The sequence below is a fragment of the Pseudonaja textilis genome, chromosome 9 (genome assembly GCF_049901715.1).
Source record: "Pseudonaja textilis isolate UNSWEBS1 chromosome 9, rPseTex1.2, whole genome shotgun sequence".
Classification (NCBI taxonomy): Eukaryota; Metazoa; Chordata; class Lepidosauria; order Squamata; family Elapidae; genus Pseudonaja; species Pseudonaja textilis.
Window position 1 is genome coordinate 18,628,166 of NC_141998.1, and position 14,181 is coordinate 18,642,346.

Here is a 14,181-nt window from a genome sequence, read left to right on the forward strand (position 1 = left end):
CTATCCTAAAAACGCTTAATTCCTTGTGAGTTTCATAAGACTTTGGCATAGGGAGATTCTCAGCCTTATCTCAGTCTCCTCCAAGCTTGTGTTCTATGATGCTTTGATCTACAATTTGATAATCTCCTGGTAACATGGACTGTATGAACCTATAACAAGGGCATCAGTGCCATTCACAGCTGTTTTTGAAACACTGTTGGGGTACATGTGTCTGTGAACTTTCTCACATCCAAAATGCAAATCACAGTTAATGTTGTTTCTTTTTTTTTCCTTTTGTAGTTCCACTCCCCTGCACAACCCCTCCTCAACAATATATAGAATTAAACAATCTAAAACAGAGCTCTCCAAACTTGGCAATTTTATGACTTGTGGCTTTCAACTCTCACTGGCTCCAGTTGTCTTTTTTCCTCTAGCTAACCCTGTCTGTCATAATTTACAACGCTGGGGATAATCTCATCTCCTAGAGAACCACCCACTGCAGAATGTTATCAGCATTTTACTGATGGTGTCATCGGGTTTTAAATTTTTTACAACAGCCGTCCTGATGTTTTGAGACACTGAAATTTTTTTACAAGCCATCCTGATGGTTTGAGATACTGAAACTTTCATTTCAAGATGCGAAGATTTTAAGTCTTTGCATTGGGAGGCACTGAAAAATGGTTCGACCAGCTTCATACTTATGCCTTTTTCTACAGAATGGGACAATCCAGTCTTAATATGAAGATATATTTGCTTTGATAAGCAAATGCCTTGGTAAGACCACACTTGGAATCAGGGGTGGGATTCAATTTTTTTAACAACCTATTTTGTGGGTGTGGCTTAGGTGGTGGGCGTGGCTTGGTGGACGTGTGACTGGGTGGACATGGCTTGATGGTCATGTTATTGGCTGGGTGTGGCCAACTCAATATCACTCACTTCGAGGCACGCATCTCCTCGCCTGGCCTCTCATGACTGTGGGGATGCTGCAACAGTTGTAAGTGTGAAAAATGGTCATAAGTCACTTTTTTCAGGGCCATTGTAACTTTGAATGGTCACTCCACACAAGCAAAGTACCAGCAAAGGAGGGGAAAAAAACTCCAGAGATGTTCCTAAGAAAGGAAGTCTAATCCTGCCAAGAATGTAATAAGGGTTAACAGAGAGGCAGTTTCTGTAAGCGACACCAGAATGTTTCCTTCCTGCCTTCCTTACAGGATTAGGACAGTAATTTCTTCTAACAACCAGTTCTCCAAACTGCTTAGAAGGTTAACAACCGGTTCTAGCGAATAGGTGCGAACTGGTAGAATCCCACCCCTGCTTGGAATATAACATTCAGTTTTGCTCAGCATGATATAAAAAAGATGTTTAGACTAGAAAAAGTGCAGAGAAGAGCAAGAAGGATGATTAGGGGACTGGAGGCTAAAATATACGATGAACGCTTGCTGGAACTCGGTATGTCTAGTTTAATGAAAAGAAGGACTAGGGGTGGCATAATTGCAGCATTCCAATATCTAAAGGGCTGCCCCAAAGAAGAGGGAGTCAATCTATTCTCCAAAGGACCCAAGGGTAGGACAAGAAACAATGGATGGAAACTAATCAAGGAGAGAACCAACCTAGAACTAAAGAGAAATTTCCTGACAGTTGGAACAATTAATCAGTGAAACAACTTGCCTCCAGAACTTGTGGGTGCTCCAACACCGGAGGTTTTTAAGAAGAGATTAAACAAGCATTTGTCTGAAATGGTATAGGGTTTCCTGCTTGAGCAGAGGGTTGGACTAGAAGACCTCCAAGGTCCCTTCCAACTCTGTTGGCCTGTTATTCTGTTATAGCTAATTCTAAATTCAGAATGTCCTTCTTGCTTCCTCGGATATTATACTTCTCACTGCTTCTTATCACTCATGTATTATTTAGCATTTTCATTAGCAACTACAGAGCCGAGACTACAGCAAATGTTCTGGGGGGAAAAAGGAACATCCTATGAGAAGCTTCCTGTGCTTCGTTGCTGGTGGAATCTGGAGCCAACAGGACGGCACAAGACGACACGTTGTCAGAAGAGACAAAAGCCATAGCTTGTCATGTGGTTGGGAGGTTAACTTAATTAAGAAGCAAGGAAAATTGAAAAGCTTTCAAGCTATTTATAACAGCATCTCCACTGCCTGAAATCAAGGCCATATGAAAGAGAACGGAAGTGTAGGAGCTGGGCTGTCCTTGCCTCTTTGCAGGACACTTTGCAAGCAAAGTGAAACAAGCATAAGCTCATTCAAAACAGAATACAGATACAGATTAACAGAGTTGGAAGGGACCTTGTAGATCATCTAGTCCAACCCCCCACTCAAGCAGGAGATCCTACACCATTTCTGACAGATGGCAGTCCAGTCTGTTCTTGAAAGCTTCCAGTGATGAAGCTCCCACAACTTCCGAAGGCATCTTGTGTTCCATCGGTTGATTGCTCTCACTGTCAGAACATTTCTCATTTCCAGGTTGAATCTTTCCTTGTTCAGTTTCCATCCATTGTTCCTTGTCTTTGGGTACCTTGAAAAATATCTTGACCCCTTCCCCCGCTCTGTGCCAGCCCCTCAAATATAGGAACACTGCTATCCTGTCTCCCCTGGTCCTTCTCTTCACTAGACTAGCCATGCCCAGTTCCTGCAACCGTTCATCATATGTTTTAGCCTCCGGTCCCCTAATCATCCTGGTTGTTCTTCTCTTCAGTTTTTTTTTTTTTTTTTTTTAGAGTTCAACAACTTTTTATAGTGTGGTGACAAAAACTGGGAGCACCATTCCAGTAGCTACTGGAGATGCAGAAGCCGCATTGCTGGAATCCACCTGGGAAGGAACACCTCTTCCAAAACTTACTGATGCAGGAAAGTAATGTATGTGGTGAGGGCATAAGAACAAGTCCATAGTCATAGGGTACCGCTGATCCTAGAGAGGAAATTTGCATCTGTAGGTCAAGATGGTGAGCAACCCATAGCATGTGGGCCGTATGATTCACTGAAAACCTGTCAGCGAATACTTTTCATAAAGTTTCTTCTTCAATTATAGTAATAGGAATGATATATATGTAATGAGATTTTTCTCTTAAAGGCTGCTGAAGCTCATATTTAACACTAGTCCCATTCCAGCTAGAGTTACACAACCTTTTGAGGATTTGGGGGAGCTGGGTCTATTATTTTATTTTAAATCATGAAATAAAACGTGGTTTGATGGTTCCAATTTAGTGAATTGTTTGGTTGTAATATAACTCACCCTGTTTTATGAACCTGGCTAATTCTGGTCAGTTAATAAAACAAGAGTAAGCAGATCACAGACTGGTAGAACCTTGGTAGAAAATGCTTCCTTTACAAAGAGTTTGTGGATTTAAAGATGAACATGGCACCAATGTAAGCTTTTTTTTGTTTGTGCTTCTCTCATAAGGTGTGAATATCTTTCTTACCTTCTACCAATGTCGCCTCTATGGATTCATAGAAGGACAGAGTTGGAAGGGACCTCGGGGGCCATCTAGTCCAACCCCTTGGTCAAGCAGGAGTCCCTTATGGAATCCCTGAGTCAGAAGGGACCTTGGAGGTCATCTAGTTCCACCTCTCACTCTACCAGAAAGCCCCCTCCCCAGTTCTAACAGCAAAAAAAAAAAAAATAACCCAGGGCTCAACTCATTAGGTAGATTCATGTCTACCCTTAGCAATGGATATGTATAAATTCCATTTTTCTGTAGGGGAACATTCATGCTTAACGATATTTTTAAACCAAGCATGTACTAAACAAACATGAAAGGTACATTTAAAGGTGTTAATCCATACAGATGAACTCATCAGAGTCGTGACTGGTTTTTTCACCAGTGAACGAAGGTTTTTTTTCATGCTCATCCTGTGTGCCTTGAAATGACCTTGAATAGCTTTTCCACAAACCATTCATATTCCTGCCTACCAAGTTACAATAAATTATGGCCAACAGGATCCAATTGTTGCATTTTTATGGCATCAGCTGGCACATTAATCAACTCAAACTTCAGCGACAGATTTAAAAGCCTCCTTCCCTAGAAAACTGATTAAACTCAGATTACAGGTCCTTCATAAATGGCCTAGATTAACTGACTCCCATCTCCCTGCACCAAATGAAAAAAAGCTCAAAATTGAACAGCCCTTTTGAATAGTATTTCAAGCCAGCAGCCACTTGTATTTTCAGGGCAATCTATTACAACTTTTTCTAGAAATGTCAACATGTTCTGCTGCAATCAAGGTTGAAGTCGTTTCAAGTGGGAAACTTCAACAAATGGAATGTGATAGGACACATTTTTCCTGAATCTACTGTGCACCTCTATTGACATGCCTGGGTGGGATGTAGATGACATAAATATATCAACCATACATTTATTACATAGTCTCTTGTATATAAACAGAGAACAAATCCTATTCCTCTCTTGCATTGATGAAATTACCTAGTTTTCTTGCAGATGCAAGAAAACAGCCAAGCTTAGAGAGCACCAAGGACTCCACAATTCAACCCTGAGCTACAAATATTCTTTGATATATAAATCAATATACTGGCATACCAGTTACACCAGCCCTCATCAACTTGCTCCAGAAATCAACTCATCTACAGACCTGTCTGCTGATAAGATACCTGGCTAGAAAGACAAAAGTCCAGTCAGCCCCTGTTGTTTGTAGTTTGCATAGAGGATCACTTTATCTCTGAAGATGCCACAGTTGCCAGCAAAATTTCAGTCACTAAATCCTGAACTCCAACAATGCCCAGTATATAAACCATTGTATTCAAATGGCTTTGATATAGTTTGCCCATAGAAGAGAGAGTGCTGTTGGGGGGGAAAATGGACAAATGTTGAGACTAGAGTGAGCTTAACAGACATGGTGGCTCAGTGGCTAAGACGCTGAGCTTGTCAATCAGAAAGGTCGGCAGTTTGGTGGTTCAAATCCCTAGCACAGCATAATGGAGTGAGCTCCTGTTACTTGTCCCAGCTTCTGTCAACCTAGCAGTTTGAAAGCATGTGAAAAATTAAAGTAGAAAAATAGGGACCACTTTGGTGGGAAGGCAACAGCGTTCTGTGTGCCTTCAATGTTTCATTATGCCAGCCACATGACCACGGTGATGGCTTCAGACAGCGTTCGACTTTGTGGTTGTTTCTGGCTCTAGGGGGCAGAGCTGAGCTGAAAATGACTAGCACGTATGTGTGAGAGGAACTTTAAATAAAAGTAAGATAGTATCTAATAAATGCATATGACAGGCAGACACATTCCAACATCTCACACCCGTGTCCACACACATTCCAGATGTCATTTTTCTAAGCTTCTTGATATCATTTAAATTATATATTTTAAATAGTTTTTTTTTTATTTCTCAAGGAGAGAAGCAACCTAGAACTAAGAGCAGAATAACAGAAGAAAGATGCCCCTTAACAAGACATAATGCCCCTTTTAATTCAAGCGTTTATTTCAATATCCGCAGAAACTTTGGAAGTAGCAGCATTTGCATGTTATATCAGTTGCTAGTGTGGACCATATTTCTATTTCCAGGAAATGGTTGAATAAAAGATTTCCAAAACTCTGCAGAGATTCTCAGTCATCCAGGTCACGGTTGTCCCAAAGGTGCTACCCTCTAAAAAGGATGCAAATGACCAGCTGTCTGCAAGAAATATAAATCCTTCCATTCCCCACTATCCTGTCAGAACTGAAGAAGCTTCTTGGATGAGAAGCAAAACATCTTCAAAAGAAATAAAAAAACAAGAAAGTCCACTTGCCGTCTGAAAAAGCACCTTTGGGACAAAAGATTTCCAAGAGGATTCTTAGAGTTATTGTAAGAAGCATTCACCTGTTGCTTGGGCCACTGTGCCGAAGCGTTCTCAAGCACACGTGTACAGATTTAATGTATTTTTTTCTTGTCTTCTTAAAATGCAAAACTAAGATCTGGGAACTCAGCCTGGGTAGTTCATTAAAAATATATATATATATTTTTTCATTTCATTCCCAGGCTCAATCTTCCTTGTCTTTCAGTATAATTGCCAATTTCATATCGTTCAGCACCAAGAACAGGGGTCACACAAGTTAATTCCCTCCCCGCGTCCCTCCTTAAAATATAGGAAACCTTCTGGCAGCGAGTCTAAATGCAATTTTGAGAAAAATCCTAGTTCACTCTCTTTATTGTCCAAATTTATACATTTAATCATCTCATTCTCTGGTGCTAAAATTTAGAGTTCAGAGGGTTTTCCATCAATGTTGCTTGGAGGTTTATAGCTACTTGTAATTGTGACACATCTCATCCCCTAACCTTTCCAATTTATTTTCCATATTTTTTCTTCTCTGTAGGGCCAAGAACAGCAATGGAGTTTATGCTGGCAGTTTTGTTCTCCTATCAAACAGAGATGTAATATTACTTCCCAGCTTTCTTGAAAGAAAACTTGCCATTGCTATTGGAAAATATGGGTTTTATTTAAGAGCAGAACATGAAGAATTTAAAAGATAACGTATTCAAAGAATATCTTCCCCAAATCCTGTATATGTTTATTGTGTTAGTACACCACCTGACTCTCAGCAATCCTGAAAATGTCACGCAAGGGCTAGTTCCGGAGTCGCTATCACAAATTTAGAATATTTCAGACACAGCGAATAGGCGTATCCTCACCTTCATCCATTCTGTTCTTGGGAATGTCTTTCAAACCACATGTATTGTTCTTTCCTCATTACTGTCATCTCAAGCAAGGCTTTCTACCTTAAAAATGCCTCCTGCTAGTTCACCTAGGTCAAGGGTGTCAAACTCAAGGCCCGCGGGCCAGTGGTGGGATTCAAAAATTTTACTATTGGTTCTGTGGATGTGGCTTGGTGGGCGTAGCAGGGGAAGGATAATGTAAAATCCCCATTCCCTCCCCACCCCACTAACCCGCTTTCCAGCTCCGTTCTCCTGTGCAGGGTAACCAAAGAAGACCCAGCCAGTCAGAGGTGGAATTTGCCAGTTCTCCGAACTACTAAAAATTTCTGCTACCGGTTCTCCAGAACTGGTCAGAACCTGCTGAATACCACCTATAACTTTTTATGGTCCTTAACTAACAACTAACAGAGGGTGAGTAGGGTTTGGGTTTGTGGTTTCTAGCAAACTAGGACAAATTTTTCAATTCCTCAAATCGTAAAGCTGGGCTCCGACTGTCAGCCATGTTTATTGGTTGTCCGTATAAAGGCATCACTTCCTTTAATTAAACCGTTTTTTCTGGCTTACACATCACCTTTAGAAGACTTTTGGCAAAGGTTGCATTTAACATTGATTTCCTGCCTGCTGATTTATTTATTTATACTTAAAAGCTCTTCTCAGTTTTGACCTCTTTTGTCTCCCCAAAGCTTGATTATAGGAGACTATTCCTACACTTTTCTCAATGGCTTGTCATGTTTTTATCAAAAAACTTTCAAACGGATGGACTAGGTATGCAAGCTTCAAATTGTATTTATATTGTACGGGCGTTAAGGGGGGGATATTTTGTATTTCTATGCAACCTACAGGTTTCTGCCACAAAGAAGAGGGAGTCAAACTATTCTCCAAAGCACCAGAGGGCAGGACAAGAAGCAATGGGTGGAAACTAATCAAGGAGAGAAGCAATTTAGGAGAAATTTCCTGACAGTCAGAACAATTAATCAGTGGGGAAGCTTGCCTTCAGAAATTGTGAATGCTCCAACTCTGGAAATTTTTAAGGAGAGATTGGATAACCATTGTCTGAAGTGGTGTAGGGTTTCCTGCCAAAGCAAAGGGTTGGACTAGAAAATCTCCAAGGTCCCTTCCAACTCTGTTATTTTATTCTGTTCTATTCTATTCTGTTGTGTTCTATTCTAGTCTTTCCTAATTCTATTCTTTTCAGTCTTTCCTAATTTCTTTTCTATTCTATTCTATTCTATTCTATTCTATTCTATTCTAGTCTAGTCTAGTCTAGTCTAGTCTAGTCTAGTCTAGTCTAGTCTAGTCTATTCTCTCCTCTCTCTTGATTTTGAGTGCTGGTACATGCAGCCATTAGAATGTTTATTTCTATTCAATGAGCATTTTCCAACTATTCCTGGAATCTTCATTTTGTATAATAGAATTCAAGATAGAAAGTAGACAATGTAATGGTGAGGTGGACTCTGTCCAACAACAACATAATACTTTAGGGGAGTCTTCATGCAAGAAAAAGTGAAAGAAAAAACCAACAATGTCCAACAAGATGGATGGATTTAATTAGAATAATAATAAATATATCACTGGGAGACTTCAAAAGTCAGCTTAAGGACAAAACATTCTGGAGACAGTCTCTGTATGGTTGCTAAGACCCTGCTATCATCATCATCATCATCTAACAAGCATGTTACTAATTTAACAAGAAATGCACTTAACAAATTAACAACACAAATTTGGGGCACAATTTTGGTCGTAAATTAAGGACTACCTGTATTTTCTATCCTGATATCATCTAAGAAAATATTTAGCTATATGAGGAAAATAACTCACAGGGATCAAAATGGAAAAAGAATGGTTCAAAAAACAGTATGGTTTACAGCCCTCATCTATCAAAATCCAATGAAACTATTTATTTATTTACATTTCATATTCCCTCCCTCGGAGGAGGGCTCAACTTGAAAATTCATTTCTAGGTTCAATAAAAAGAGCAAATTGATAAAGTCAAGACAGAGAAAGGAAAAAGGATTCAACTTTAGCTGGATAGTTCAACAGTTGGCCGGTAGATTCACATCCACAGTTTGAATGTAGTTTTGGATTCATCCCTGAAGCTGAATGTTTTGGGTTTCCTATGGCCAAGAATGTATTTCTGTAACTAATATTAGTGTTCCAATTGTGCTCATTCTTGGACAAATGCCATCTGGCAAAAGTGACTCATAGCTTAATCGTATCCTCTTTAGACTACTAAGATGTTTTTGACATGGCCTTTGAAAAGGGAATAGACATTCAACTGGGACAGAAAGCTCTGGCCACTGACAGGAAGCCAATGCTGAAGTTACTATTACTGTAACTTCAGTAAATACATTTGATTAATCAGGCCATCTTTCCCATAATCTAAATTTAATATAAGTGAGGAATCAATTAAAGCTTCTGTCAGTGTTCCGTGTAATTCATCCAAAGAAATCGGAACTCCAAGGCAGGAACATTCCTCAAAGAACATATTTATTGGACACTGTCAGAGCTCCAGCAGTTATCCCCATTTAAATCAGGAGCCTCGAGCCAAATTTCCAAAACTTTAATAAGATTTATTGGGAGATAATTTGTAGCCGACTCTGAGAAACATCATTCACTGTCACTCTTGACCCTGGTTTTCCCCCACCCCATAATTATCGTAATTATGTGTATCGTAATTCATATTTTCCAATGGGACACATCCATAGCCAAGAATCATCAGTCATGGTCTCCAGTTAGAATTTTGTGTGGCAGAAACTTCGGTCACCTAGAAACTATCTTTGAAAACATTTATGAAATGCAAGCTGCCCACTGCTCTCCCTTCCCTTTCTGTTGGCAACTCTAAAAAGACCATGGAAATATTTTATGAGTTGACAGACACATCGTATCAGCACAGCTGGTGAAAACCAACTGTAAAAGTTTCCCGCGGTTACTACATAATTAAAAGAGGAAATGTTTCCCTCCCCAGGTGTCACTGGCCACATGGTCCAATCCAAGCAGTTGGTGGGCTCCCTCAATCACTTCTGCTCCTCCTCCTACTGCTACCTATTGGGATGACCTTGGTTCCCACGGGAGAGCTCTTTGTTTTGTCTACAAGACCGTCTACCTATTTCCCTTCATTCTCTCCCCATAATGCATGGCAACTGTGAACTGGCACAAGATGGCTTTAACCAGGCTCAATTCAGAATTGACATCTGCTAATCCAGATAGATTGACCTGGGCTGCTCACATTGTAGCACCGGTCAAAAGGGCCCAGCAGAGATTATACTACTTGAGACTTCTCAGAATGAAAAACTGCTGGTGACCTTCTACCGCTGCACCATAGAGAGTAACTTAACTTACTGCACCTCTGTATGGTTTGCCAATTGCACAGGGGCAGATAGAAAGCACTCCAGAGGGTTAACGTCATTGCCCAGAAGATCGTTGGTTGCCCTCTCCCCTCTTTGGAAGAGCTTTAGAACTCCCGCTGCCTTAAGAAAGTTCAAAACATTCTCAAAGATCCGTCTCATCTTGGGAACCCTTTTTTTTTTTGAACTATTACCATCAGGCAGATGGTACCGGATAATAAAAACAAGGACAAATAGTCTGAAAATCAGCTTCTATCCCAGGGCAGTAGCTCTTTTGAATTCTACTGCATAGTGCAGTACTGGTGCAATGTTGGGGGTTTTCAGTTCAATGTGTGGAGGGTGAAGGATGTGTGTTTGTGTTTATTTTCATGGTCATGATGTGCATTGAAGATGGATGAGCTGCAATGACAGTAAAGTAAGTAGATAGGTAGATAGATAGATAGATAGATAGATAGATAGATAGATAGATAGATAGATAGATAGATAGATAGATAGATAGATGATAGATAGATAGATAGATAGACAGATGATAGATATTCAGTTATGCAAAAGCGAATTATGATTTAACATGCTGTGTAACCTCAATTATATGACAGATAAATAAACTCTGAGGTCTTTAAAAGGGTTGCACAACCAACAGACTTGATGCATTAAATCACTAGTAAATGAGGCTTTGATTAGAGAGGGGAAATTAAAATGAAGTTGTTCTGAAGTATATTTATGAACTTCCTCTTTTATCATGGAAAGTCAAGGGTGGCTTATGCAATACATCTGTAGGCACTTAATTTTCAAGTGAGAGACTGAACACAATAGAGGTTTGCCTTGCTCATAACATGTTTATTATTGTTTTCATGGCTGTCTACAACAGCTACTAATTTATTTTGCTACAGCAATTGCTAGGGCTTGTTTGTGTAATATAATACACTATACAGACTCGTGTAAACTTTCTGATTAGTGCTGCAAATGAGCAGCACTGACACAGATATGCGCAAATACTGACAAGGCCTTCCATTCTGATTGATACTTTCCCACCCAAAGAAATACGGATATGTTCAAGAGAATAAAAGCAATCTGCAATTCTGACCATTTTTCAGGTTTACGAGCCAAACATGATCTCAGCTCTATACAGCTGAGAATCCCCCTCGCCCCCCCAAAGCAAATTGGAATGGGGGAGGGAAATTTGAGTGATATTACCTCTGCCAAATTTTGCTATAAACCTGGTGGCAATAGAAACCCAATGTCGAAACTAATTTAATACTGTAGGATTCCTGACTGTAAACTCTTTGGATTGAGAAGGCCAGACTAATATATGGGATGTGCATAGTAGAGCAGGATTTATAGCTCAGGGCTGAGAATAACGGCAAAGAAGCAGTTATTTTCCAGAAGTATTTGCTAGAATTATTACATAGTGTAGCAGTTTGGGTAGTAGATTTCAGTGTAATTCTTCAGCGTTCCATGCCAGGATCAGGTAGAGCCATAGCCAGTGCTGGGTAGGTCTAGGATCACTTTCTCTGGATTTTCCCTCTCCTGTAAAATGTCACCATGTCAGTTCTTAACACACACACACAAACACACACACATATACACAGTCACTTTTTTTTCAAAGGAAAACGAGAAAAGTGCCTGGCATTGTGATGATCAAGAGAGGCAGAGAACTGATAAAAGGGAATATTCGTAGCTCAGGGTTAAAACAAGGGCTTTCTGAGCTTGATTTTTTTCTTGACGACATTTCATTACCCAACTAGGTATCATCATCAGTGCTTGCAAGGAGTGGGGTTTTCTCTCTGTTTATATTTAGAGAAGAAACAGAGAAGCCTCGTGTCCCGCTGGTTTGTTGGAATACATTTATAGATGATCCGTTTTTCGTGGTTTTCTCAATCCACTCAATTTTCCAGTTCATCACAACTCAGGCGCGTTGTTTTTGCATGTGTTCAAAGAAACATTCTTTGGATATCAACATGAAGATGGTCTACTGAGGATCCCTGGAAGTCTTTGAGGTGTTAACAGGACTGCTGGTCTTCAGTTCCTTTCACCCTTCTTATCAGACCATGTGTTTCCTAAATTGGAAAGTCCTTTACAGCTATGGAGGAAGGTGTAAAGAGGAGTCAAGAGCAAATTAAGTGTGAACAAGAAGGCACTGGCCAAACTTTCCACGAGTATTAAACCCCGGTAAAAAATAGTTGCAAGCAGGTCTAGGTTGCAAATGCCAAATAAATTCAACCCTAGTTTGGGTCTCATGAGAACTTTAAGATGGGGTGCACAATCTTCTTAAGTCCAGGACAGCATCTACTTTTCAATAATGTGCCAGATGTACATTTCAGCGTATTATTAAACCTGGGAGAAAAGAAGTGAGTAGGCTCAGGGGAATCACCAAAATTGATCTGAATGGGGTTGATGTGAAGCCCATTGATCAACTCTCCTGTATATTTTGCCACTTTCTACCCCGTCAAAAAAATTGGAGGAGAAAACTAAGGATTTGTGATTAAACTGATTAAAAGACCATGACATTGGTTAATTTCTTGAAGGGAGTTGCTACATGATGAACTTCTAAAGAAAGCTGGGCCAAACCAGAAGTGTTCAGCAGACGGACGAGGACTCCTGAGTGAAATGCTGTTAGGCTCATGCGGGCTACTCCATTCATCTCAAGTGGGCAATTTTCATTTAGCATTGCTGGTTGTCTGGATAAGAGCGGCAATAAAATATCAAATTAACTTTTGGTGTTGTGGGTGGAAGTCAAGGAAAAGCTGCACACAACCACTGGATCCTGCCAGGAATCAGTTCTCATATCTTATCTTCTTGTCATCCAAATAACAAAGTCTGTAACTAACAATGTCTAGAAAATACTGGCATTAACAGTGTGAGGCACAAGAAGTGCTGTGCAGAAATGCTTTGGGGAGGTACGTAGACAGGCAGGCAGGAAGAAAGGAAGAAAGGAAGGAAGGAAGGAAGGAAGGAAGGAAGGAAGGAAGGAAGGAAGGAAGGAAGGAAGGGATATCTTTTTCTTGTTTTGATGAAACTATTTCTGATTTTTTTACACTGACTTCTTTTAAGAAGGAGATTGAGAGGACAATGAATGCTATCTTTGTCCTGACCCAACCTTAGCAGAACCAATAAACAGACTTCTGGTCCTGAAAAACCCCTCTTTATTTAGCTACTGCGAATTGCTGTCGTTCACACACCGAAAGGTCCAGGCAATAATCCTTCCAAGGGCTAACTGAAATACAAACCTTATCGGTTCCTTGGGATAATTGCCAAGCCGGGAGCTTCCAGCCACAAAGCTGCAAATTAAATTCTGGCAAGCAGTCTCTGAGGTACAAACCACAATGAGCAAATCTTCTGACAGAAATCCAAATGGTTGTCTTCCACAACCACCACTCCTCTTTTTCTTCTATTTTTTTCCCCAGCCAGGGAGGGGTCATTCAGCGTCCACTTGTGCTTTGCTTCCCAAGTGGACTCTTGGTCCTCAGTTGTTCTCCTCTCCTAACAGCTCTGTGCATTTGTGCATTTGGAACAGGCCCCAGCTGTTCTTCCTCCTCACTTATCACAGCTTCCGAAAGCAGCTGCCCCTCTGGTGGCTGGGAACTGTCGGATAGTCCTGGCTCTGTCTCTCTGTGCAAGTTCTTCCCCACCTCCTCATCATCTGAGTCTGCCACCAGCTCTGCTGGCAGCTGGCAGGCCACAAGAGTCTTCTTAACTGCCTACATTTCCATTTCAAAGGATGCTTTCCAATCAGGAGGTAAGATCAGCCAGGCCAATTGCAGAGTGGTGTACAGTTAAAAAAAAAAGTCAGCTCAAAACACAATGCCCAAAGACAACATCAACAATAGCAACCTGAAAATTAGGACAACAAAATAAATGCCTCTTTTACAGGAGAAGAAAACTTTCAATTTTGCAAGGAAGGAAATATGGTGCTCTTTTAACCTGTCCATAACAAGACGGAAAAAACAACAACAGATAAACAGAAAGAATGCATCACAAACCTCATAACTTTTTCCCAGATCTGGATTTAGAACACCTCAGCAGTGCCTATTTTCTAAAAGAAAAATAATAAAGCATTCTGGAAATACGCAGTGTCAAAACTTATCAAAAACTTTAAAAAATTTTTTTTAATTTTTTATTCTTTAAAAACAAAAAATACAAAAATCTCATTTCCATTAACAGTTATTGTGTCATTGTATATACATGTTTCTTATTTTGTGAC